The sequence below is a fragment of the Urocitellus parryii genome, chromosome 7, assembly GCF_045843805.1.
Source record: "Urocitellus parryii isolate mUroPar1 chromosome 7, mUroPar1.hap1, whole genome shotgun sequence".
Taxonomy (NCBI): Eukaryota; Metazoa; Chordata; class Mammalia; order Rodentia; family Sciuridae; genus Urocitellus; species Urocitellus parryii.
The window spans coordinates 171,255,108-171,283,030 of record NC_135537.1 but is presented as its reverse complement, the minus strand read 5'-3'; the positions used below and the strand labels follow the sequence as shown (position 1 = coordinate 171,283,030).

At 45.7% G+C, this 27,923-nt stretch overlaps 1 protein-coding gene and 1 pseudogene across 2 annotated transcripts in view; both read left to right on the top strand.

Annotated features, from left to right (window-relative positions):
* Prkca (protein kinase C alpha) overlaps nt 1–27,923 on the top strand; it is a 395,759-nt gene that overhangs the window by 187,457 nt on the left and 180,379 nt on the right. The window lies entirely within an intron of this gene.
* On the top strand, nt 174–11,843 carry LOC113195212 (heme oxygenase 2 pseudogene; annotated as a pseudogene).

The following is a 27,923-nucleotide window of genomic DNA, read 5'->3' as shown; positions in this document are numbered from 1 at the left end:
GTGTGGGAGCTCTGCAGGATTCCCTAGGAGAGCCCGTGGAGGCCACCCGCCCAGCTCATCAGCTGCAGTGCCTAAGGGAGCAGCTGACTGTTGTGCTGACCAGTGTGCAGAGGACACATGGCCCACGCCTGGACCAGAGCGAGGGCAGCAAGAGCCACTGGACAACAGTGTCAGCAGAGGTGGAGACCTCCGTGGGAGTACAAACAAGTCTGAGAAAAAGGACTCTGAGGCCCCAGAAAGGGACAATCCTACCAGAATGGAGGACCTCTCCAAGCTCCTTAAACAAGGACCAAGGAAGCACATGGGCAGGCAGAAAACACCCAGTGTGTCCAGGACAGCTTGAAAGGCAGCGGTAGGAGGGGCCATTTAAGCTTCTACAACTGCATTTGACATCACTTGCTCGGCCCTTGAGCAGGAATGGACCACGACGAGGACCCCCGCCCAGCCTTCTCCCCTTTGTGCTTCCTCATGGAGCTGCACCAGAAAGAGGTGCTGACCCAGGACATGGGGAGCTGGTGGAGTGCTCCGAGGCTGTCCAGAAAGACATGGAGCAGATCCACTCTGAGGGGCAGAATGAGCAGAACTGCCGGTGGCCCATGCAGACCCCCACGTGGGGGACCTATTGGGAGGCCCCATGCTGAAGAAGGTGCCCAGTGGGCACTGAAGGCCCGAGCACAGGCACAGTGGCCAGCAGTTCAGGCAGTTCTACCAGCCCGGGATGAAGCCCTGGACCTGAATCTGAAGACCAGAGAGAGGATCCAGAGGAGGCCCACAAGGCCTTCGTGAACTGCACCAGCCTGGCTCCACACTGGCCCCTGGGCATGAAGGGAAGGGAGATGAGCAGAATCTCCCTTCGGCTCTTCCAGGTAACCATAGCTGTGCTGAGCAAGCCCAGCCTCCAGTTCCTTCTGGCTGCTGGTGTGGCCCTGGCTGGGACACTTGACCTAGTACTAGATGTGAGGGACCTGTCATGTCATGCTGGAGTTCTCCTCCCAGTGACCTCTGTTCCACCCCATCTCCACCCCACTAAACTACCACCTCAGGTGACAAAACACACCACCCATAAAAGCCAAACACTAGCTAGCTCGGCCTGATAACATCTTCTCTGCAGGCCAGATGCATTCCAGGTAGAGGCTGTCACCCAGCAGCCGCTGGCACAATAGGGCAGTCCTGGAACCAGCTCCACCCCATGGCTTCTGCACCTCTGGACCCCTGGGTGCATTCCCTTCATTCTTCCTCTTCACAGTACCTGGGGAGCTGGCCGCCCTAGTAGCCAGGGCACCTAGGCTCTGTGAGAGGAGGGGTTAGCAAACAATGCTACTCAACTTCTGGGCCTCCCTTGGAGGCCTGGGGGTGAGGGTGGGTCAAAGCCAGGCTCCCTCTCTGCCACAAGGCCCTAGGAACTCATCCTTAACCTGAAGCCCCCAGAAGTCTGCAAGCCTAGGCCGTCCCCTCCTCTGGCCTGTGTAAATGCAGTAATGGTCAATAAAATGGACTATGTTAAAGAAAAGAAAGGAAAACAGTCTGTGGTAGGAGAAGAGGGCTGGGGAGGCCAGTGGAAGCAGATTGGGGCGATTTTACCATCTTGTTTGTTTCTCCTGAAGAAATATGATCATTAAATGATAAAGGGCATATATTTGTTTTACTGGATTGCAGTTACAGTATGTGTGGCAGGTCATTGCTAGTGTGTGCATGTAATTTTCACAGAATGGGGCTAGCATTTTAAAGATAGATCTTGATGAGTCAATGAGGTATTTTCAGATAACTTTTGTTACTTGCAAAATGTTACAGTCATTAACTACCTCGGAGTTACAGCTAAAGAGTTAATGATTGTTTTGTCCATGGACATCTAATTAGCATTGAATTATGCTGCTATTTTCATTCAATTTCCAGAGCTACATACATCTATAATTTCTGCTCTTGTTTATAGTCAGTAAAATGTTTAATACAATGTGCCTGATTTAGCACCTGACACATTATAAATTTTGCCTGTTACGTGGTCATCTGCTTGTTTCTTTTGTAGGGAGACAGATGTCTGTGAAGCAAATGAAGCTTAACATATTTATATGAAATATAATTTGGGGAAAGTTTCCTTGTAGCAGAGTTGAAATTGACTAATTGAATGTTCAGAAGGATGCCAGTGTTCCTTGGCTTCCTGGCATCTTTTAACACCATGTGGCTCTCTTCTCTCTCCCCTTTCACTAAAACCCCACTCATTTTCTTATTTATATAATGGGAAACTGTAAGACACTAAAGCACATGAGTTACTGTGATGTAAGACTTTTTTCTGGTGGTATCAAGAAAACTCTTTGTTATCTGAGAGTAACTAAAGGAAATGAGTGAGGCCCACCTTGTCCACAGAGGTTGATATGGAGCAACATGGCGCCATGCTGAAGCCACACTGGGCAGTGCCAGACACCTTGCAGTCGTATGGGCTTCCCCGCAGCCATGCACCCTCCACCACACCCTAGAAAAGGCCCAAAGTCCACTTCCTAAAACAGCCTGGTTTGCGAGCTTTTCCTTGTTAAATGTCAGAAACAGAAAATGGGAGGGCATGTAACGGTAGGCCCATTGAGAGCAGGCTCAATGACTGTACAGAAACAAAATTGCACAAGGCCATTTGGTGTAGGAGCAAGAGCCCTATATAACTCACACACCCATTGCTGTGAACCTCAGTAGTATACATATACGGATTCAGGCTCAGTGTTGTCCTCATTGTGAAAATGTTGAAATGTAATGATTTACTCTGTTTAAGAAAACAAGGTATTGAAAATACGAATTGAAGTGCACTCTGTTGTCATGTATAACTAATTAGAACAAATAAAAAGTAAATTTAAATAAATGTTTAAAAAAAGGCAAAAACAAAGAGAGTGTGAAATATTCTCAGGAAAAAAATGGAACTATTACAGGGAGAAAAAGAACAAAGAAATATCAGTTTCCAAACCAAGTAAAACTCTTTGAAATGAGATAAAGCTCTGATTCTATACCTTCAACTATGGCAAAAAGTCAAGAAAGACATTTCTCCAGGTAGAGCTAGATGTGAATTATGACTACTTCAGAAGAAATTGCCTTCCACAGGAAGTCTTTGGGAGCTGTAGAAGCCAGATTAGAAGGCAATTTCTTCTGAAGAGCTTTGTCTCTATGTATGCTATTGTGGAACACCCATAGAGTAAATTTAAGTGCATAAATAAGTGAAATCTATATACATGGGGGAAAAATAAAATACATGTAGAAATACTTATACACATGTTGGTTTTTTAAAAAAGAAGAAAAACTGAAAAGAAACCTTAGTACATAAAAAGAAAATATTCAGTTGCCCAGAAAATGTGAAGTGTTCCCATACAAGAGTACCTGAAGCTGACTTGTTCCAGTACTTGCTGTCATCTTTATTCAAAGAAATGATTTCCAATAGATTTCTAAAAGTAAATGATCTTAACTGCCCTAAGTGGGTTACTATTATTTTCTGATGAGGAAATGGTTAAGTAACTTACCCCAGGTTACATGATTGAAGTCAATCAAATATTTATTGATTGCCAGGCTTGCTCCTGGGCTTAAGCCCATGTTGAAAGATATTTCTTTTTGAGCTTGGAGCATTTGAAAATCTTACTTTCTACTTGTTTTTGCTGCTCCAAGAGTTAAATCTGTCTACACACCTTATAGACATAAATTTAAGAGAAAAAAATAAATGTTTGCATCTTTGTACGGAGACTGCTGGGTTTTATCCTGACATCGTGTTGTGCGTTTCTTACTGCCGGTTTACTGGTGCTTTTGTCTCTAGTAGGAGACAAAATGTAGGAAGAATTAATGAGGAAAAAAGGCTTAACCACCTGAGGCTTTGTCAATGTGGATTTGCTTCTTGTTACTGGTGCTATTTGCTTTTTTCAAGGAAAACAGTCAAGCACCTTTCTAATCACAGATGCAAAAAGAGGAGAACACTTTAAAAATCTCATCATTATAGAAATCACACTCAGAGCCTAATATGTCTAGCAGAATACAAATATTCAACAAATGCTGGTGGAAAATATGTGATAATTAATGTGTAATACAATTGGAAAATAGTCATCTCCGTTTTTATGTAAGAAAAAAGCAGGTTTTGCATGGTAATAAAACCTTCCTCAGTTAATTTTGCTCTGAAATTTACCATCTGGTATTAATATCACCATTCTAGCTTTTTTGGATTAATGTTAATGTGGTATGTAACTTCCTATCCTTTTACTTTTAAGTTTAACATGGATTTTATGTAGACAGCATGTGGTTTGAACCTTGCCTTTTCAGTGTGACATCCTTTGCCTCACACATGTTAGGCAAACGCTCCACCACTGGAGGTATACCTGCAGCCCCAGTGCTTGCCATTTAATTGGGGACTTTATGCCATTTTACAATGAGATGGTCATTAATTTACATGCAATTGAATTCACATTTAATGTCAGCTATCTTCTTTCTGTTTGCATTCAATTCTTTGATTCCTGCATTCTTTTGGGATAATTGAGTATGTTTAATTATTCTATCTTTGCAATTGACTTTTTAGCTATATTAGTTTCTGGGACTGTCATAGCAAATTACCAGTGTGTCTGAAAACAACAAAAATTTAATCACACACCTTTTTTCAAGGGGGAGGGATGGGTACTGGGGATTGAACCCAGGGGCACTTAAACACTGAGCCATATCCCCAGACCTTTTTGGCCTTGAACTTGGGATCCTCCTGACTCAGCCTCCCTGAGTCACTGAGATTACAGGCATGCGCCACCGCACCTGGCAATCACACACATTTCTATAGGCAGAAATCGAGGTGAAGCTGTAAGCCTCCCTTTGAAGGCTCCAAGTAAGAATCCTTTCTCACCTCTTCCCAACTTCTGCTCACTACCCGCAGTCCTTGGTGGTCCTTGGTGGTCCTTGGCTCGTAGCTCCCTACTCTCATTCCTGCCGGTCTTCACCTGGCTGTCTTCCTTCTGTGTGTGCCTGTGGCCTCGGGGTCTCGCTTTCCTTATAAAAACAGTGTTTGGATTGAGGGGCCGCCCTAATCTTGCATGACTTCATCTTACTTGATCACATTGCAGAGACCCTATTTCCAAATAAGGTCACGTTCATATACACCTGCAGTTTGGACTTCAGAACATGTTTTGGGGAGACCCAATCCAACCCACAATAAATGGCTACACCTTTTTTTTCTGTGGCTACCCTAGACTTTTCAGCATACATCTCTAACCAATTACAGCCTATCTCCCAATAATACTCTTCCATACCATATGTATTGTAAGAACCTCTACTAAGGTGACTAAGGTGAGCTCCTTGTCCTCTCTTGTGTCTTCAGTCTTCTGCTTTATCAGTTTACTGAGACTTTCAGGGGTCCCTGTGGTTTTGGCCCTACCCACCTCTCCACCTTCATTTCTCCCTTAGCTTCCTCCCATATGCGTGTCTCTCAAATACGCCCCATGTGACACGTCTCCGTATTTTTGCTCACAATGAACCTTGAAGACACCCTGCCCACTATCTACCTGTGAAGCAGTATTGCCCCTTCAAACCCTAGGCAAGTCCTGCCTACTTTGAATCCCCCAGCGGATGCTGACGTGGCCTCCTCTGTGTCCTCTGGTGGGTGACAACCATTCCCCAATCCCAGCTCCTGTTACTTTTCACAGGGTGATTTGCAGGGCCTTTTAAGAGTCACCTCCCTCTGGAACTTCTGGGATAGCCCGAGACTCGAGACTCATAGTCCAGCTCACTAAATGTGCATTGGCTGAGGTCACCCATGAGTGGAGGGTAGGTTTCTCCGACTCTTATTATTTACCAATTACCAAACTTTCCCGCAGTAGGTGTTGTGATTAATTCTGTCCACCCTGGCTAATCCCTTGTCCATTCAGTGTTAGCTTCATAGGATGGCAGTTGAAAATCAAGTCATTTTCCATAGTTTCAAAAATATTGACAGAAGGATGTGGATGTGTTTTCTAGATGCCTTAAAAAAACCATGGTGATTTCCACATTGAGGTCATAAATAGTGAACCCTAATGCCACAAGTCTGACTTAGAATATTTACTTTGGCAATGATTGTTAACCATCCCCCCAAAAAAAAACCCACTTTATTCTGTTTCTGCAGACATACTAAAGCACATAACACACACCTTTTAGAAGATTTTGACTGGGAATATTGAAAGATGCTAACGAAGTATTGTGGCTGCTTAGACGTTTGCAAAACACGTCGCTGTGGTCTTGTCTCCTTAGGCCTGTCTGCCGATCCCAAGTCATTCTTTAAAAATGAAAGAAATTTAAAATCAAAGGGGTCTTTGATTTTTTTGCTGGTTAGAGAAGCCAAACTTGGACCCGCTATGGTAGTGGGTCTCCAGCCCAAGGGGACGTTCTGCTACCTCCTGTGCAGGGAGACTCCCCAGAAGTGAAGAGTGGAAGAGTATGTAGCAAAAATCACAGCTACTTACACTTGTCATCATCTGTGGAATAAGTACCCAAGCTGTCCCAAGATGGAGGGTAGAGTCCACTGACTGATCTGGCCTGTGCGGATGAGGGTGCTCCCTTCGCATTTTTCCCTGGGCAGAAACAACATAGAGCGTCTCTGCTTCCCTCCTGGAAATGATGTACAGGGGTGCGGACCCACCCCCAGCCCCGTTCTACACACATACTGCTGGGCAGGTGCTCTCACAAAGGAGAACTCGTCAAGATGCTCACTGTGTGCCACATAGATATTTTCTCATTTAGTCCTCAAAAATAAGCCATGGAGCTATGTGGTAGGCTGAAAAGCGGCCTCATATCCTTGTTCCTAGAACCTGTGAATGTAGCCTTATTGAGGGAAAAGGATCTTGCAGATGTTGTTGAATTCAGGGTTTTGATGATCCTGGATTATCCAGATGGCCCTTTAATGCCACCCCCAGTGTCCTCAAAGGCTGAGGCGAAGACAGAGGAGCTGGAGGCAGGACATTCATGGAGTCAGGGAGTGGAGCAGTGCAGTCCCAGGCTCAGCTCTGGCAGCAGCCCAGCCACCAAAGCTGGCAGAGACCGGGAGTGGACTCTCCCCAGAGGTTCCAGAGGAAGCACAGTCCTGCTGCCAGTCCTTGTTTTTGTCCTGGTAAGACTGATGTTGGGCTGCAGAACCACGAGAGAATACATGTCTATTGTTTGAAGCCACCGGGCTGTGTTAGTCCATAACAATAGCCAAAGGAACAAGGAGGAAATCCTCCATGTGCAGTAATCACAGAGGTGGAAACTGAGGCCCAGAGAGGTGGATACCATGCCCAAGGTGATAAAGTTGAGTGTGGGTGGAGGTGGGACTCACCTTTGGGCCTTAGGACCTGGGGTCTCAGATCCTGAGCAGTGAAGAGGCACTCATTTGCTTGTGTGTCTAATGATAGCAAGCTGGGAGGGAACCAGCCAGCTGGGGAACCAACCTTCAGGTGGTAGGTTCCTTCCTACTGCCTTGGTGTAACGAGAATCACTGGAAGCCAGGCCTGGTCTCCGAGATTGACGTCCTAGACAGAGGACCAGGCCACCCAACAGAAGAAACTTCAGGTTTGACTGAGTTCTGACCACTCCCTCTTCATCTGCCATATGAAGGGAGCAGAAACCACACATTTTTTACAAATTGATCTCCAGCTGTTGTGTGGATCCCATTTCAACCCCCTCTGGGATGCTTCTAACTCAAAGTATTTAAAGTATTTGGTAGGAACAGGAGCCCCCTTGCTGATGTGAGAGGGAGAGACAGAAAAAAAATAAAGAGACATGCATTTTCCATTCTGGAAATTTTGTTTCATAATTATGAGAAAGAAATTCTTAATTGCCTCCCGTGTTGCTGTTCTTCACCTCCTTTTTTATTGGGATGGAGTGGGTGGGGTGACTTCTTACTCATGGCAGTTCAGACAGAATTCATTTTGAACCCAAAGTGCTAAGGGGATTATGAAGTCTAGAAGGAGTGATGTTTCTGAAAGCCCAAGCCACCTCTCTCCATGCACCTCTGCCTCCTCCCCCAGACAAGACATTTCTCTGAGGGCTGGGGATATAGCTCAGTTGGTAGAGTGCTTGCCTCGCATGCACAAGGCCCTGGGTTCAATCCCCAGCACCACACACACACACACACACACACACACACACACACGCATACACACACACACACACTCTTCTGAAATTCCCTACATATTTCCCTTTAGAGAGTGACTCTTAAGACCCCTGTGTCTTGTACATCCATTTGGAGCAACCTGTGAGAATCCCTGAACTGTTTTGTTCCGTGCATTTCCCGGTGTCTTGTGAAGAAAAAGACACTCATTTCTGACATGTTCTGGATGCCACTACTTTTCCTTGGGTGAAGAGTTGAAGCCAGGCTGGGACTGGAGATCCCAGGACTCACAGGCCCCCCGGGGCCTTAGACCTCCACCTGTTTCTGAGCCAACGTTCTCCCTCAGGAGCTTCCTTTGAGGTGTCCTGAGTCGCGGGTCCTTGGGGAAAACATTTCTCTCCAGACTGTCTGATCTCTTGACGATCGAAAGCTCCATTGCAGCCTAAAGAAGTTCCAGGAACAGAAGGGAGAGAGATTCCTCCAGCACGGGCAGAGAAGCACGGCCCTCTCCAGAGTCCTCGTCAGCGTTGGGCCCTTCCGCCCAGTCTGTGTGGGGTGCAGGTGCACTGGGTCTTGCATCTGCCTTCCTGCCAGGGGCTTACAAGGTTCTACTCCCTGTGGATATAAGCATTGTATTATTATTATTATTTTTTAAATGAAAATAATATCTTTGGTTGACAGGCATATGGGGCTTGTAAAATAGCCCCTTCTGTTTTAAAACATATAAAACTTGTGAGTTACATGGACAGTTTCATCAATTTTGTATGAATGTTGCAAACACTTACCAAGAAATGCAGTAGCTGAAAACAAGAGATGCTTATTATGTCCGTTGCTTTGGACCTGGAATCCAGACCTCAATCAACTGGGTGCTACCTGGGGCTTTCGACAGGCTCCATGAAAGTGTCAGGGGTGGGGTAGTCATCTAAGAGCTTGATGGGGGTGGCCTCACTTCCAAGTCTTCTATTCCCAGGACTCAGTTCCCTGCAGTCTCTTGGCAGGGGCCTCCCTGGCCGCAGGGCAGCTCCCAGTGTGGCCTCCATCAGAGCAAGCAACAGAGGGCAAACTCCAGGCCAAATCCAGAATCCTTCCATGACCTGATCTAAGAAAGAAACAGCCCCATTGCTTTTGTCATACAGTGGAGTATTATCCAAAATGCTTGGAACCAGACGATGTTGGAGACTTCAGAGTTTTTCAGATTTTGTAATATTTGCAAAGCCCATAGCAGTTGGGCATCCCTGATCCAAAAATCTGGAATCCAAAATCTAAAACTTCCTGAATATTCTTTTGGTACTCAAAAAGTTTCAGGCTTTGGATTCTCACATTCAGGAGGCTCAACCTGAGTTTCCTGCTTTTGAAGTAAGCCCTCTCCCCGACTTGCCCAAGGTGAGGCTGTTGCATAAAAACATGAATACCATGGGTGGGGGCACATTAGGGGGTGTTGTTGAGGCTGCCTACCACCGCAGAACAGTAAGTTTCCATTTTAAGCATATCTCTTTCATGAAAGTCCTTATGTATATGTGAGCTAAAATGAAGGGGAACTATTTTCATTATGAAATGCATAGACTTAAGTGAATAGTTTTGTGCTGAAAAAAAAATAGGTAGGACTTTTTATTTTATCAATGCTTAGACCATTTCTTTCAGTGCCAAATACTGTAGCTCTATTTCCAGTGTTAAGTCTATGTACAATGTAAATAATTGATGCATTGTGTGTAGAAATTACCCCACAGGTTAGTGACTGAACCCAACAGCGTTTAACTACCACCCTCCCACCCCTAGTTCCTGAGGGTCTGGAGTCCCGCATAGCTTAGCTGGGTGCCTGTGGTAGAGGGGCCCTCACAGTCTGCACCTGGGAATCTCCGCATTTCAAGGCTCCACTGGGGAAGGATCTGCTTCCAAGATGGCAGCTGTGAGTGTTGGCAGGACTCAGTTCCTGGTGGTGAGACCGAGCCCCTGCTTCCTTCCTGGCTGTTGGCCAGAGGCAGCCCTCCGCTCCTGGCCTCATGGGCCCCTTGCCCGCTTCCTAGATGCACTCAGGCTGAGAGGGCAGCCTCGAGGGAGATGTCGGCAGCACCGCAAACACAGCCCTCCACACCCCATCTCAGAGGGGCCCACCTAACTTTTGCCGTCTTCCCTGGGTCAGAAGCAAGTCAAAAGGGCCAGCTCTCGCGCAGGGAGACCAAGCAAAGCCATAGCACCAGGAGCAGGGGCTTGTGGGAGCCATGTCAGTAGCTGCCTCCCACAGGGTCTAACCAACTCTGTGCCTGTTCTAAGAGCCCTTCCCTTCTTGGTGCCAAGGGTGTCTTTTCAGGGGAATCTAAATATCTACAGCTCTAAGAAAAAAAAAACAAAAACAAAAACTGAATCTCCTAAATCTTGGCTCCTCTACCTTCAAATGATATTGCATCAAAAAGTTTCCCCTACCAAATAAGTGAAATAATTATAAAGATAGGAAGGTAGGCATCTGTCACCTGCTGACATCCTTCCTCCCACGTGTCTCAGGCTCCCCTACTGTGGTTTGGAAATATTTTTGCAAATTCTTTTATACTCCTCTCTTCAAGAGGTAGAGCTCACCTCTCATCCCCTGACCTGGGGACTGGACTTAGTGATTCGCTTCTAATGGTGACAGTGACCATGTGTGGCTTCAGAGACGAGATGCCAAGAGCACTGTAGCCTTTCTCTCGTTCTTTTTCTTGAATCGCTCGCTCTGGGGCCAGCTGCCTGGCTGTGAGGCACTCAAACAGCCCTTGAGAGGGCCACCGGTGAGGAACCAAGGACCCTGGTGACATGTGCACGAGTGAAACACCCAAGATTCCTCATCGACCAGGTGCTACGCCGAGGCCTTCGAGAGCTGCCAGGAAGTGGAAGATGGGGTCCCTCTCCCCAGGGAGCTGGAGAGCGAGCTGAGGCGTGCAGAAAGACTGCCATCTTCCCTGTTCAGGAGGGGAAATGTGTGTGGGGATCTGCAAGTCTTCTTGGAGGCATGTGGCAGTGGCTTGGACTTTGGGGTGGAGTCCCAACAGGTGAGGGAGAGCTGAGTGGTCACAGCTGGGCGACAGCCGTGCAGGTCAGAAGCACCTGTCAGTAGGGAGCCCTGCACCCGACACTGGGTGGAGGGGAGAAAGAGGACACCCGCAGAGCCTGTCAGAGCAGAGGGATGGCTTCTCGGCAGCAGCCTGAAACTTGTTCAGATTGGAAACCACGTGAGCACGGAGCTGTGGAACCCGGGGCGTATGCCAGCAAGCCTGCAGAAGACACCCTCGACACATCCACAGTCATGCCGTGATGTGTTTCTAGTTCTTGTTGGGGTCCCTGTTTTAGCCTTCAGGTCAGAAGAGAGCATTGCTGTGACTCTAGTCCTGCCACACCTGGGAGGAACCCTTCTCTCCAGTATTTCTGTGCTTTCTCTCTGGCATAACACCATACCCATTCTCCAAAGGTAAGCTGACCCTTTATTTTAAAGAAAAAAAAAATTTTTTTCTTCTCCTTAATAAAGTGAACATATGGATCTGAAGGTCATTTGGCTGTGACATCCACTGCCCTGTTAGCCCTCTTCTTCTGTTAGACAGAAGCCCTCCCTCTTGTCTTTCCAAGCTGTGTGTTCTGTTGAAGAGGGGGATTCTCCTGCCCCAGAAATGGCCCAGTCTGTTGCCCCTGAACTCTGCTGAGCCCACCTCCCCTTCTACAGCTACAGGACTTAGGACCCCACAGTCATCTCCTTAAGTACACTGTCAATTCTGGGAAGGCAGATTTGCGTCTTGCAAGCAGCCAGCACTGCGGCGTTTGCCCGTAGCAGGTGCTTAGTACTGGTTTTCTTCCTGGGTTGGTAGATGTGGCCCATGTGTAGTGCTGTGTAGAATGTCACCCTTTTTGCATAATCAGACTTCTTGGCTGCAGTACACATCTGGCTTCCTTTATGGAAATCACCACCCACAGATCCCTTAACACCAAGAAAATGCTGCAGAATCACTGTGGAAGGTGCCTGCTCTGCTTGGCCACCTTGAGCGGAGGCCGAGAGAGGCTTCGGCTTCACCAGTGTTGCAGATCCTCCTGCAAACCCCTTACCCTGTGTCCCTCCTTGAAGTTTATCTCAGAGAAATCCTGGCTTCTAACTTCATCCAAGAAATTTCTAGGCAACGTGGCCTTGTGGCCTGTAGCCCAGTTGTCCTTTGTGAACCACTTACACAACTGGAAAACTCTCCACCCAGATCCTCATTTGAGTGACAGAGACCAGAAGTCTATTGGATTTTTTTTTTTTTTTAATGGTTCCTGGCACTTCTGCTGCACGCAACCACAGTTGACAAATGGTTAGTTTCCATAGTAATTTTAGTCAGTCCTTAGTGAATAGCTTCCAGTCCAGATGCTGCATATGATCAGAAATGTGCAGCATCCAAAAAGAAGATTTCATTTTTGCCATCAAGGGGCATGACCCCTTGGTGATGAAGGCTACTATTATTTTCTGTTCTCATCATTAAAGACGGGGCCTTCTAGTGTATTTTGTCACATGAGTGTGGCTGACCACTTTTTCTCTGGAAAGCTCTGTGCAAAGGAAGGCGTCCATCAAGCTCCGCTCCAAATGCGGGTGGGAGTGCAGGGTCCTCCTCTTCCCAGAGTTCTCTTCTCAGAGCTGCCAGCTCCTGAGAACACCTTGGGGCATCACATTTCTGTTTACCCCCTGGAAGCTTTCCATTTGAACACATTCAGGTCTTTCACTGAAAGGCACTTTAAAAATTCAAGGTTTTAGTGTTATCACCAGAAAACATCTATTAAAATATGCATTGGCACCTGGAGCCATATACAAATGAGCTAACCTCTGTGCTCTGAGAATAATCTTTCTTTTCTTCTGTGCTTCTTTTTCTTTTTTGGTCAAGACAATGGTCTTCATGGGCATTGGGTGGCAAAGGCTATCCAATTCCATTTTAGTTCATAATATATTAAAGAGATCATTGAAAGAGTTGACTCCTGGAACTAAAGAAATGGAAATATTTAACCCAAGGGGAGAACATTTGGAGACCTCAGGGCTGTCTTTAGACCTTTAAAGGCAGCTGGGTGTGGACCAGGGGCAGCCACCTGATGCTCCCTGGGGAAGAACCACACAGGGAAGGGAATAAGGGAACCAGTTTGGTCGATGATGTAGGAACAAACTTGTCAGCACTTGGGAGCAGTTGACAGTTGGACTAGGTGGTTTCCTAAAGTTGTCAACCAAAGATTCAGAGTCTGAGTGACCACCTCCCCTATCCCCACCTCCGGGACATTGATTTCTTCAGTCCATAGGACCCCAGGCTCCATCTAACTTGATAATTTATGAGATTGTTTTTTCACTTAAGAGAATATTATCTGCAGTGTCTCTGATTTTTTTTTTTCTTAAGGGACTCGGAGAAGGACGTGATGAATTATTCAGAGACTTTTCTCTGTGCAACAACTTGCAAAAAGACAGACAACTTGATACAAATTACGATTCTAAAATTGTTAGTAATATATTTTATTCATGCGTTGTATGTACAACGGAAGACTTCCTGCTGACATTTCTTAGACATATCACTCATGATCCCACAGTCACTCTTTGAATGGGTGTAGAATCCAACGCAAAAAAAAAAAAGAAAAAAAAGAAAAGAAAGAGAAAAAATGTACACAGCCTAATGGATTATGCAAGTCTTAAAATTTTTCTGGAAAAGGATTACTCATTAGGATTTTCAAATGATATATTCATGGTAATCCTTGGTTGCAACTACTCTTGCAAATAATAGCTACCAAAATATGGTTCACATTTTCTCAGAGGAGGGGACTTTTCTAACAGTTTCCGCAAATACAAACACCTCTTTTAGGTTCTCTGTAATGGAGCCCACAGAAATTTTGCTGAGCAGACACAGTGGCTCTTCTGCCCTTACTTTTAAAAATCTTGAGATCTTCCCCGCCCCCCCCCCCATTCTTCCTGAGTGGTGAGCTCCACTTTGGCAGATTTTCTATGGGCCTGTGAGAGGATGTTAGCCTGAGAGCAGTGTTGTGAGCTCACATGCAGAATAGGTGCTGCTGGAGGGGTGTTAGATGCTGATACCCCCATCCCCAGGCCTGTGTGCTGCGCAGGCAGAGGGCACCAGGACCCAGCAGTCCAGACGCCTGTTGGGCACACTCCTTGCCAACATCTGGAGAAGCTTGTGACAGAACCATTGCCTCTAAATAAAGCCCACCACTCCCAAACTCTGAAATACTTCAGAACTTCACAGCCGCCGCCCCCCCCCCGCCCCCGCCAATACGAAGACAGCTATACATTCAGGAATTCTCATAAAACCTACCAGGGCCCACACTGCTAGGTTGGAGGCCCAGGGTAAGGATGATTGGTTTCATTGGTGGTTCATTAATGCAACAGCTATTTCTTTCATGGCAACTATGTACCAGGTACCAGGTGGACACCAAAGCATAAATTGACATTTTCTCTTCTGGGTTTTCTGGCATAGTTAACAAATACATTTTTAATCTTAAGTCACTGTAAGTGCTGTTAGCAAACAAACAAAACAAAAATCCAAAGTGTACTGGTAGGAGAGGGGGAAGGGGTTGGGATCATGGGGGACAGCTTTACCAGGACGGGGCCTTTAAGTAGCATTGGTCTAGGCAAAAGCAGAGGAGAGAGCATTCCCGGGAGATCAGAGCTTGGCAGGGTGCCTGGAGCATCATGGACCAAGAGGGGCAGGGTACAGGCCGAGGCAGGTGAGCTGGGCAGATGTGAGCAGTGCAGGGGATTTGATGAGCGACTGAGGGATTTGAATCTGGTTGAGCTGCAGAGGGAAGCACTGCTGGAGGCTGGAACAGGGTGGGGTGGAGGATGAAGCCAAGGTGGGCCCTCCAGGAGAGGATGGGTTAACTGCAGTTGCTTGACTTAAGGATGATAAGGCCACACCTGGGGTGGTGGCAGTGAAAGTGGTCTGGCTCCAGGTCCAGTGTGGGTCCTCTCCCTCAGAACAGAGAAAAGTACACAGCTTCTGAGCCACTCTGAACAGCAGCCTGTGACCAGGCAAGCTTCTCCATTGGTATCTGAAGCTAACATACTAGCAGCCAAACAGATGGGTTCGATGCAGGCAAAGCGGAACGTAGCTGGCAGGAAGCAAGAGCACTGTGTGCTGGGGGTCTCTCCCTAGACCTCGCCTCGCATTTGAACAGTAGTGGTGTCTGTCTCCTGGGTGCAAGTAAAGCAGAACAGCGATGCACTCATTTGAATATACTTCAGTCCTTGCAGTGGCCTGAGAGAGACGTGGGCAAAGGAATCCTTGACTCAGAGACTGTCAGAGCAGGGACCAGCCTTAGAAGCCCTCCAGAACCCTTGTCTTAGAGTTTCAGAAGCTGAGATTCAGAAAGGCCTGGGTTATTCATACAAAGAGACACACGGCCACCAAGTAGCAGGTCTGGAGAGAAGCCATCTGCCAAGGTGCACTTTCTTTAAGAATTTTGAGTGATACTTTCGTAAGTCTTCATTAAATCCTTCTAGGGTCTGATTTTTAAAAATCTCTTCAGAATTTATTTAAGGATTAAGCCCGTCAAAACCCCAGGACTGTTTCAAGTAAACAGCTTACAAGTGGAATCTTAATGTTACCAAGACAATTTCCCTTGTATGTGCGCTGTGGTAATTGGGCTCCAAGCCTCCCATGTGAAAAACCCAACGGTTTCAGATCTAATGAGTCCCGACCGCTGGGGCAGATAGATTTTTGGAATTCACTATTTATAGCGTCTTCAAGTGTCACTTTTGCCTTTTCTTTTAACGAGTGCTGAGCTGTAATGTGGCCCACAGGAGCGTGGAGCATACAGATGAGCGTGCAGCATGCAGATGAGCGTGCCAGGGCGTGGCTGCCGAATGATTCCACTTACATTGAGAGTACGGGTGTTGAAGTTTTGATTTGGGATGGCAACAGTTCCTTGGAAATGAGGATGAGTCCTCCCCGAGACACAGCAGGTCCAGTTCTACAAATTGGAGAGCTGAGGGGGTAGGCGCCCCCTCCAAAGACTTGCAGAGCATTCACATCGCACGTGCCAGAGAGATTTAAACAGTCTGGTCAGGACGAAAGACACCATCAGGGACGGCCTTACCTGGGCCCAAAGGAAATCAGGAAAGCAAGTTGTGAGAATGCAATTTAAAATGTGAAATACAGACTGGAATCAAAGCCAGTTTCTGAACGATTAGAAACCTTATGTAACACTGCTGATCAGACTCGGGGAAAGAAGAAAGGTGGGAGCCCGTTGCCCGTGTATTGTTTAAGGGAAATTCCTAAGTTGAGAAGTGTGATGTGATGGTAGGAAAAACACGCGACCAGGACTCTGTGATCTCAAGTCAGCTGGGGGGATTTGAGCAAGTGGCCCAGCCTTCAGAACCTCCATTGCTTTGTCTGTAAAATGGGAATAACAGCAGCAGTCCAAGGCCGTGCGTTGAGAGGACCAAAAGAGATAATGGGCAAAAAAAGCAATTTGTAAGCTGCATTAACTCCACTCAGAGCCTGCATTTCCTTCCAGCTCTGTGATTGAAAACCAGGCTCTTCCTTGGAATCTCCTGGGGAGCTTGAAGATATTGCCTGCTCACCTCTGGCCTTTTTCATTCCCTCCCTCTGAGTTGGTACCAGGCGTTAGAGGTTTTCCACTTTGCTAGGCAAGCCTGGCTGCAATGCCAGGACTGACAGGTAGTAGGCACTCCTGTGGGGGACAGACAATCGGGCCCATGCCCTCAGGACATCAGCCAGAGGGCCAGAGAGGTGGTCGGCTGTCTTCCCTGCTCACTTCCTGTCTGTCCCAACTTTCCCCTGGAAGTTTTCCCATTTAGATACTGCTGCCTGCTGGGGTTTGAAGTACTCATGAGTCGACTGCCTGAGGAGGTGGGCCTGCGGAGATTGAGGAGCTGCTATTTTCCTCCAAACATATCATTTTAAATGATTCTGAAGCCTGTTAAATTAGACTGATGAGATTAATCTGATAAAGTGGTAGCAGGGTAGCTATGCAGCATGATTGTTTTCATAGGCATTTTAATTCAGTCAAGATTAATGAAAGATCTTGTATTTACGGATAGAACTAGGGATGAAATTTTTGAGTACAGAATCTATTAGCCTTTTCTAATGCACAATTCCAAATTCCTGTGCCGGTGAGGAACTGGAGTTCAGCTCACTGCTACTTGAGGTTGTAATGACTGCAGAGGAGAGCCCACATTTACCCTCACCTGGGTTAGCCCCGTATCCTAACCATGCCACCGAGAAGGAACAATTTCCAATCTGAAGAGTGAATCCCTTCTGCTATGTGTGGTCATTGGCCGTGTTCATGTCCACACCTAGGGATGAGGCCTCTCTTAAAACCAAGGCATGTGGTCCAGCCATCCACTTCTGGGCATAGATTCAAAAGAAGGCAGAGCAGGGTCTCAAGACATTCATACACCCACAGTTGTAGAGCAGCATCCAGCACAGACAGAAGGTGGACGTGCCCCTGTGTGTCTCTGGACAGATGAATGGACAAACAAAACGTGGCCTGCATGCCCAGTGGAATATTGCTCAGCCATAAAAATCCTACCCATGCTACAGTGTGGATGGCCCTTGAAGACCGTTATGCTAAGTGAAAAAGCCAGTCACCAAAGGACAAACGCTGACTCTGCTTGTCTTGAGAGTACTTAGAGGCATCAAATCATAGGAGGTGGAAAGGTGGTGCTTGTTGGGGGTGGGAGCAAGGAGTCCATGTTTCATGGATGCAGTTTCAGTTCGGGAAAATGGGAGATTCCAGAGATGGTTGGTGGTGCTGGGCGCAGAACAGTATGAAAATATTGGTCGCCGCAGAACTGTACTCTTAAAAATGACTGACTGCGTTTTACTGCAACTTAAAAAAAAAAATTGCAAGTACAACAACAACAACTAACTAGGTATCCATAGACGGCCTGTGCTGGGCTGGGGAGGACTTCCACCTCACTGTGTTACTGAGTCTTTCCCAGCATGGCAGCCATAATACTCCTCCTTGCTTAGAGCCGTAGATGGACAAGCAGTGCCTATACGCATCATGGCCAGCCTGGAGCAGACCCCAGAGGGAGCCCGGTGTGATGAGGATAGACATAAGGAAAGTCACTTGCATGGCCAGTCTAGCCACCCTTGTAGGTTCCTCCAGTTTTCTATGTGGCTCATCCTTCCAGCCGGTGTTCCCTGGCATTCTAGTGCATGTGAAAATCATAATCGTCATAGATAAATAACATCTTTTAAAAAACACAAGGCACCGCGTCCTGTGAGAAATGCTTTAAAGGGAATAACCTTTGCAGGTTCTGTTGTCCCCCTTGCAGAGATGGTCAAATTCAGGACGGAGGGGGACAGTTTTCCAAGGCACATAGGTGGCCACCGGCACCAGAGCCAGGAATTGACCAGGCAGGCCAGCTCCCAGCTGGGAGTCCCGCCCTGAATGTACACAGTCTATGGGTAGAATGAGCACCCAGGAATTCATTGGTCAGTTTTTATACAGAATGTTTTGTGTTTTTAAAATTCAGAATGGAATGATGCTCCTTCCCCATGATTTCTAGTTAAAGTACCCATAACTGCAGCCACTATTTTATGCCGTGAGACTGTTTATTGTTGTTGTTTACTTTTTTTAGAGCTTTGGTTTTTATAGGAAAATGCAGCATTTCCATATACCTGCCCACCTCCCCAACACGTGCATCTCCTCCTGTTATTAATATCTTGCATAAGTTAGTGTGCTGAATTTTGTTACACCTGAGGCAGTATCATCAGCCAGAGTCCACAGTTCACATTAGAGTTAGCGCTCGGCGTTGCCCGTCTTGGCATTGATGAGCGTGTGATGACCTGGAGCCTCTGCTCACAGTGCCCTGTGGCATGGTCACACTTCTCTAAAGTCCCTTCCACCTTTTCATCCCTTCCCTTCCCCAACCCCGAGCAGTCACCGGCGTTTTTACTGTCTGTGGTTTTCCGTCGTCCCGAGTGTTGTAAAGTGGGAATCACACACTACGTAGCCTTTCAGATCCGCTCTTCCACTGAGCCATAAGCATTTAGGGGTCCTCCGTGTCTTTTCAAGCCTTACTAGCTCATTTCCTTTCATTTCTGAATGACATTCCCTCGCTAGCACGGACCACAGTTGATCCCTTCACCAACTGAAGGGTATCTGGCTGCTTCCAAGTCCCGTTAACTTCCAGATTTCAGTTTTCTACAAGTTCGGCCCTTGATTTCCCTATCAACTTAGGGTAAGAATAATCTAGACTCTAAGACGGTGCTGCCCATGCCAGAAGCCACAGGCCCTGTGAGGCTGGGGAGCAGTTGACACGTGTCTGGTCCGATGTGAAAAAAGACACATTGGGTTTCCAAGACTTCACATGACTGAAACAGTGTGACATAGTCATAATTTCTTACATTGATAATGTATAGACATGATAATATGTTAAATGTTTTAAATAAAACATTAACATTACTCATGTTGTTTCTTTTTCCTTTTTTAGATGAGGCCAATAGAAAATGTGAACATTCCTAATGTGGCATTCATTGAGTTTCTGTTGGGCAGTGCTGCTGGAGAAAAGAGAGATGCTTGGCCTTTGTCTATCGGCTTCCTTTCAGGACTTCTTTGTGTAGCTGATATTTACGGGGTGCCTCCTGTGTGCAAGCGCTACTGAAGTCCTTGAGATAAGTCAGGCATTGAAAGAGGCAGACCTGCTAGCTTGTGGGTTTTAGCAGGCCTTAGATTGAATAGCATTGAATAACGTTGGTGTTTCTCTCCACTGGGTACCACTCCTTTAAAAAGGCTGGACTAGAGCCCGGTGAAGAGATGGAGGCTTTGGAATTGTAAACACCTGGTTCTAGTTGTGTCCCAGGGATTTTTTCCAGAGGCAACTTTTGGCTATCTCTTACCCTTTAATCCTCAGTCTCCTGTCTGTAAAGTGGGAATAAGTTAATCCCCTCTCCTAGTGTTGCCTGGACAGTATCTGGAGCAGAGTGGGTATTCAGGGAGCCGTTCTTACTCAGCTTGGGTGCCACCGAGGCCTCTGCACTGTTAGGATTCCTGTCTGCAGCCCAACGGTCTGGAGACCCAGAGCCTCTCTGCATTTATCCTCCTGGAGCCTCCAGAGCACTCTGAGAGTTTTGCCACAGTTCAGCTTGCGTGGGGTCTTCTCCATTTATATTTCTTGACCTTTCCCTCTCTGTCCCAGCAATCCCCAGGGAGGTTTGCTTTCTGAGGCACCCACCTCGCCTCTTCCTGAGTTTTAATCCTAGCTCCAGCTAAAAGCTCTAAAGCAAAATATAAATCATGTGGCTTCATGTTCCATAGCCTCATTTTGGCAGTAGGAGGGGCTTTGTCTGCTCAGAGGTGGTCCTTCTTCCCAGAGTCTCTCAAAGCCCAGCCCATGCCTGTTGAAGGCTGGAGAGACCATGCTCACACTCTCAGAGACAGACTAATGGAAGGCGCAGCTGTGAATTCCTGGGATTCCCGTTGTCTCGGTCCTTACTGCTCTCCTATCTTGGTGGACAGTGCAGTGAGAAGATAGAAACTTTTGTTGACCATTTTCTCTTAGGGCCTTACCCAAGGCCCACTGATCCGCCCACAGTGTGTGTTCATTTTAATGCTGCTTTTGAGACGGCAGTGGGAATTCACAGTTGACTACCAGAGTCCCACCTGGCCCAAGTGACTTGAGGACAGATTATGTGACTGTATTAGACTCAGTGATAAAATGCAGAGACTGGAACCAGACCCCAGGGTCATACCTGCCCAGCTGTTTGCGACAAAACCTAAAGATGCTGGCATTTAAATTTTAAATAGATCATTGTAGCTGAGGGTCAAGGAAGAATGGGCAGACTGGGTGTCCAGCACCCTTTCAGGGAGAAGAAAGCACAGAATGTATTTTAGAGGAACACACCTTTGAATTTCAATAAAACAGACCAGTTGTTGGCAGGAAGGGATGTGAAGACAAGGAGATCTGGGGTTTAGAAATGGCTTCTTCTGCTTTTGAGGGATGAGAATTTTTTTTTCCTCCTCGATGTTGTATTTGATGGGCCTTTGATCAAAGGGGAAAGCTTTTTTCAAAGGAAAAGATAACTGATGTAAATACAGTTGTATCCTACCAGTGGGAAGTGTCTGTCATCTGTTCGGCTAAAGCAATTTGTTCATTCAGCAGTGTGTCATGAATGACCCTCAAATTTTAAGTACAAATAGGTTCTTCCTTCCACTCAGTTTTGACATCAGATTTGCCTTTTAGTCTTGCTCAAGACGCCCTTGCCGGTCGCATCTGGGATACTGCCTTGCAGAAGAAGGTCCCAGGAGTGCCCAGGTCTGTGGAGCATCACCATGAGCTTCTCACCAGCTTCCCAGGATCTTTGAAAGGGAGGTTTAGGGGACAATCCTTAATGAAAGGATGTTATGTAATTTAGAAAGGCAAAAGAAGTGTGTACTACGTAGATAATTGAAGCCTCGGTGGGAATATTAGAAAATATAACTGTCACATTATGTAATATTTAGACACTTTCCATTGCAAGTCAGCTTGTGTCCCATATTAGTTTGTAAACTGGGGGGAAGGCAGCCCTCTCTGCTAAAAGTAAATATCAAGGGAAAGTTTGCAGTCCAGTAGACTTAGTGCGATCATTTATTTAGCTAAGTATGTAGCCATGGGAATTATAAAAGAACTGATTTCTCTAACTATTAAAATGCAATAGTGAGCAGATAGGAAATACATGCTAAGATGACTAGATAAGACACAGTAGGCGGGCTGTTGGTTGTGCAATGTCACCCAACAACTTCCGGATCTTTCTCTTGTGGCTGTGTAGCTGGAGAGGCCTCTGGGCTCCCTGATGGTGACTGAGACTGACCCCTGCTGGTAGGTTGTTACTAAGACATAGATATTAATGATGCTGGATTTGCATCCCAACCCACAAAACATTCCTGCCAGGCCACATGCACGTTTCTCCTGAGGCTGTGCCTAAACCAAGCCTTGATGCCTTGGCCAGACTTCCTAGGGGAAATGGACCTGGTGTTTTTAGTTTTATGGTCTGCTCTTTCTCCTCGACACTGTTTGCTCTCCCCTTTCTGCACTCTGTTACTTTGCGGTTTCATGGAAATAAAAAGTGCACCCTCCTTGACGTCACAAAGTGGGTGGAATTACAGGTGACTCTCTGTGTTTGGGAAGGCATCAGTGTGGCATTTGCTGAAGAAATATTTGGAAAATTTGTCTTATAAGTGAAAATCGGATGGGAAGAGGCACAAGAGTCCAATTTCAAGCCTACGATGTGATATGACCAAACTCTTGGGAAGCCAGTGGAGGGGAAAAGAAAAAATAATATGCACCTTGTATGTGTTTCCTGAAATAAATAAAATCTTAAAACACAGACAGCACTAGAGGAAGAAGTGAATATCTTGGGCTAGGTTAAAAAAGAGCCTGGCAGAGTCATCGTTTCTGTTAGAGGCTCCCCATTGGCCAGGAGCCACTTCTGGGTACTGAGCAAGGAGTCCGTGGCTTGAGAAGCTGGAGTGCCCAGAGCCCAGTGTGCCCCTCACAAGTACTTGCTGTTCGTCAGGGTCCCGGGCCAGGGAGGCTGCGCTGCAGAAATCCAGATACCTTTAACTCGCTCACCAACCCATGCTCCTCTGGATAGCTCTTTGGAATAGCTGACGTGAAGTTAATAAAGTTGGGATGCTTTTAAAATGCAATTTTAAAAATGGGCTTTGAAAAGTACATAAGCAGTGCCTGGTAGTATAAAATGACATTACCGTCATTTCATTTTGAGGTGATTTAACAATCATTTCCTCGTGTTCTGTTGTCTACAGCTGACCAGTCAAGCAAAAGAGCCATTGTATGTTTCTTGATAAAGTAGTTAAATTGAGAACAAAGCCTTTCGTCTTTGGACATAGGCTCCCATATTCCTGTTGGGGTTATGCAAGGACTGGGGGGGGGGAATGGAAGACTGAAAAACTGGAGTTTTTTGGATGTTTTTCTGGCTCAGCATTTTCATGTTAAAGCTGTGCGTTCGATTGCTGAGTCGAGGAGGACAGGATGGGCCAGTAAATGAGGCTGAGCCAGTTGGGTGGCCATATAGAAAGTCTCAACTCCAAGTGACTCACCAATGACAGATAATAGACCTAATTCTGATCATAAAATAATAAATGTGCCCCAAAATGACAGAGGGATAATGTACTTATAAACTTGGAGTACAGATCATTTTTTAAACCGAGTGTAAATAGCACTAACCATAAAGGAAAAGATTAATATATTGAACTGCCATATAATTAAAAGTTCCTGTTAATTAAAAAAAGAAAGAATCAATAAGGCAATCCAGCGGACAAAAAATGAATGATGAATTTGCACCCATCATAAATAAGGGTGTACAAACAGTACACACTTGTGAAAGTGTTACCTGTCGCTGGGGGAATACAAATTAAAATTGCAATGAGATATCACCTCTGGTCATAAGAAAGAATGAAATGAAAAAATGTTGGCAAAGACATGAGGTGTAAATCATAAACTTACCCAAGACGCAAGTTTTCCACAGTGACACTTTGGACAGCCATTACTGTGAACTGAAGTGAAACACGAATCCCTGTGACTCTCCTGTTCCTAGATATATGCCCCAGAGAAACCTGTGCATGCATGCATTTGTATGATGGAAATCATGAGTACATGTTCATGACAGTATCGTTCATTGCTGCCTTAACCTGGAACCAACTCAGCCACACCTCCCAGGTAGAGTGGATTCTGGGTGCGGTCCTGTCATGAAGTCTACACAGTGCTGATTGAAAAGTTTATTACATGTATCAAAAATGCGGTTCTCTCAGACATGAGGTTGAACTGAAGCAGCCAGGAGCAAAGTTACCTGTATTGTTAATTATTAGTCATATGTATACAAAGTTCACAAAGAGACAAAACTCAGGTATGGTGCCAGGCATCAAGATACCCACACCTTGCCAGCAGAGAGAGAGAGTGGGGGAAGCAGGAGGGGCTTCCTGGGGGCTGGTTCCATGCTGACTCTTGACCACGTCTCACATGCAAGTTCATGTTGCAATAGTGCATGAAAGATGTATGTTATACCTAAGACATAGAGTTGATTTTAGAAATGCCTTCAAGCCCCGGGACTAGTGTAGTTGGTTGGCAGTATGTATACAGTGCCTGGGAAGCACTGCTGAGGAGGGGAGAAGATGCCAATGAGAAAAGAGTGAGATGGTGATATTGTGCTAAATCACTTCCTTGTGGTGTGAAACACTCTGCTTTAGCTCTTTTCCCCTGCCATTCCTTCCTAGTTTTGGCAGTTTTCCTATTAAAATTATATGTAACGTCTTGACACTACTATACTCATTTTGGAACTGAGTGTTTAAATAGCTGTAAATGTCTCAACCTGAATTATGGGAATTTAATTTCCATTAGCAGATTAGCAGCATAATCCGGTGGGATGTGCTCTGGGCCAGAAGCCAAGAGCTCTGGGTTCCAGTTTCAGCTTCCAGTCCTGACCTGGAGCAAGTCCTTTTGCCATTCTCCATAGACCACGCCACCCATTCCCCTCAGATAAAATTAAAGCTCCCAGGGAAATGGCACCACCCATCTGGAGGAACAGGGTGATCCCTGCGCTGGGAGAGGGGGAGGAGGAGCACTGTGCAAACTCTAACTGGAGAGAAATGATCTGCTCTTTGAACTGCACGTTCCAATGAAGTTCTGCTCCTGTTCAAGCATCCCTCCTTCCTTCTTTATTTATTTATTTACTTGTCTATTTATCTCCTCCTTTCCTTCCTTCCAGCCCTGGGGATGGAACCCAGAGCCTCCAGCACACCAGGCAACCACTCTACCACTGAGCCCCACTCCCAGCCCTGCTTCTTAAATTTCTTAGGAAATATCTGTAGTCAGGAAGAGGAGGAAACAGAAGCCCAGTGAAAAGGACCCACAGGTGGAGGGATTCAGGAGCAATCCTAGGGCTCCTGGTCCCTGCCATCTTGCAACACGGCCTGCTCTGTTTCTCCGACCTCGCTTTATTACCTGACCACATCGGCTGGCCCAGTACACAGGGGAGGAAATGATGGTTCCTTTCCCCATATTTCAAAGATGATTTTTGTCAGTTTCCAGACACACATTTAGATTTAACTATTCTCCGGTTCACAAATCATAACATGCCAAATTAGGACCAAGTGTGACACTCCCGCTCTCACCATCAGTAACATTTGGAATGTCCTCCTTGACAGAGGAAAAAGCTAATTTGGAACCTTTTAGTCAAAATTAATTGGTCTGGAGAAATAGAGCTAACTAAGAGGGAGGAGAAAAAAACACAAATCCATGTTTTAATCAACTTCAATTTCATTGAACAACCTTCCTAAATGGATTCTTGAGGAATAGTTATTCTCAGAAAATAGACTATTGACCTAGGCCTGTGGTTTACAACTTCCGCTTAGCATGAGGCGTATAATTTTCCAAGTGACACCTTCTGCTGAACCTGAGTACGTGGGGCGGGTGGAAGGGAGGCTGGCTGCTCTGGAGTGGGGTGGAGAAAGGGGCAGTGGATTTTACTAGGGGGTGTGGTGCTGTTAAAGACAGTTGGACCTGGTGGACAGTGGTAACTACTTTTCTATGTCATGGCACATGGGACATTCCATACGTGTGACTGTGGCCTCTTTTGGTCTGGCATTTCACTCCACATCACTGGGAGTAAAGTGGTAAAGGTGGAATTCTCTGCTGTGGTATCCATGATGCTGGCCTCCTAGGAAAGTCCCTAACACCTTTGGATGCTGATAGATTAACCTTTGATCAAATTTTAGTTTCCAGAGAGAATATTGTACTTGGAGAGGTTTTGACAAGTCATCTCAATAACTCTGAGAACACATCCAAGGTGCCAGCTTTCCAGTGACATCCCAGTTAATCGAATTGTCCAGCTAACCCTCCAACCTACCTTTAACCTCTTAAACCACTGAAACCCTTTCTGAAATTTTTTTTTATTTGAACATTCTGAAACATTACACGATTTCTCTGTGTTGCTCCCCAATTTTACTAACATATCAGAGATGACTGTCCCCCTTTGAGGAAATGTCAGTTAAAGGCACAGAACTCAGCGTGGGGAAGACCTTTCTCTGTAGCCTGGAAAGTAATATCCACTCTTCAGTCTTCCAAAAGGAAACCCACACCTGCTAACCCAGGAGCTTGCACACGGGAATATATGTTTTTATGAGTTTGAAAGAGCCGTGTTCCATCTACAGGGCATCTTTTCTGGGTATGTCTTCATACAAGACTTTATGTAGAAACATTTGGTTCGGGGGTTGCACCAATGAGATAACTCTAGCAAATGAGAAAATTGTAGACAAAGAAAACAACCAAAAAAGGCAGCCCTGTTGCTCTCGATGTGAGTCTGTCCATCATCAGATGAAAAGAGGGAGCTGGCATCAGCAGCTGAGCTCATGCCCCCAACATGCCCTCTCATCCTAAGTAAAGATGGATACAAAGGAGGTTTCTCTGAGTAACTCTGCCTTGCCCACAGATTTAGTACGTAAATCTCCAGGACCGTGTGACATCCCTAAGAACCCTTGATCTGTTTTTACTCTACTAAAATTAAGGATCTTACCTCATTAAACTTCTATTAGGATACAAACAGAAAAGCAGGAAGTAAATACAACCATCATTTTTTCTTCTGAGTTTAAAAAGTCTTTATTACAAGGATACTGTGTGACGATTACAAAAAATTCTAACGATATCAAGAAGGATGAAGAATAAATAAAAGATCACCCCAAATTCCAGGGCTGGATTGTTATATAAATGTTGACAAGCATTTGTAACAAAACACGACATTAATTCTTGCCTCTATGCTTTGCTATTATTTTTGGCAACTGCGTCTAGCTTCCTGAGTGTTATTTTTCATTTTGAAGGGCCATATCCACCCACTAGAATATACACTTAGCTCATGAAAATATTCTACCTTTTCAAAAGATGAAATACAACTTGTAAATAAACTTCTAGGGAAAAAAAGGTCCTCAAGGGTAATCAAGAAAATAGTGTAGAAGGAGATCCTACTTATTAAATTAAGGGAATTGCAAACACCCAGGGCTAGTCAGGGAGCTAAAAATGGCAATCTTATTTTCTTTCTGCTGCCTATAAGTTGATGTGGTATTTTTGGAAATGAATTTAGCATTATGTATCAGATAGTCACTATTTATAACCTTGACCCAATGACTTCGCTTCTATGCCTAAAGAAAGACTCTGTATTTGAAAAGGTTATTTGTGTTGAAATGCTCATTCCAGTAGAGTAATGGTGTACTGAGCAAGGCCTGGAACTCAGACTTGAACCCTGATGGCTATCTAACAGCTCTGTGCCCAGGGAAAACTACTTTGCTTTAAGCTTCAGTTGCCATGGGGCTGGGGATTGCAATAGAAAGTTTAAAATGGAATTCTAACCTGCATTGCCCTCAGCCTGCGGTCTGGCATGGAAGACCCTGTGTACATTTGCCATGATGCGTTATCACCTCATTGTCATGAGAGTAAGATGAAGTAATGCAGAGGGGCAGGGTCATTGATAGGTAAGCAAGCATTTTGTGGCAGATGCCGTCCTTAGGGTTGATATCAGTACACAACATTTTGAAACACCAAGTCATCCGATAATGGGAGGAAAGTCTAAGAAATCGTGGTGGTTTCAACTAGTGGCTGTGCAGACCATGTTATAGCACTGAGAGTTGATGGCAGCACGGTGTTAAATAATACTGAATTCCCAGGGCACTATTGTGCCTATATGGAAAGGTATGTGCATAGGAAGATGAACTAAAAAGAGATTGATTTCACAGCTATGGTGGCTTCTATGGTGAGTGACAAAGCAAGAAAGAACTTGGGGTTTAGCCTCATGAAATTAATTTAAAGCAGGAGAAAGACTGAGCCCACACTGTAGATACCATTAAGATGAAGGAAGACCTTGAATAATTTCGGACC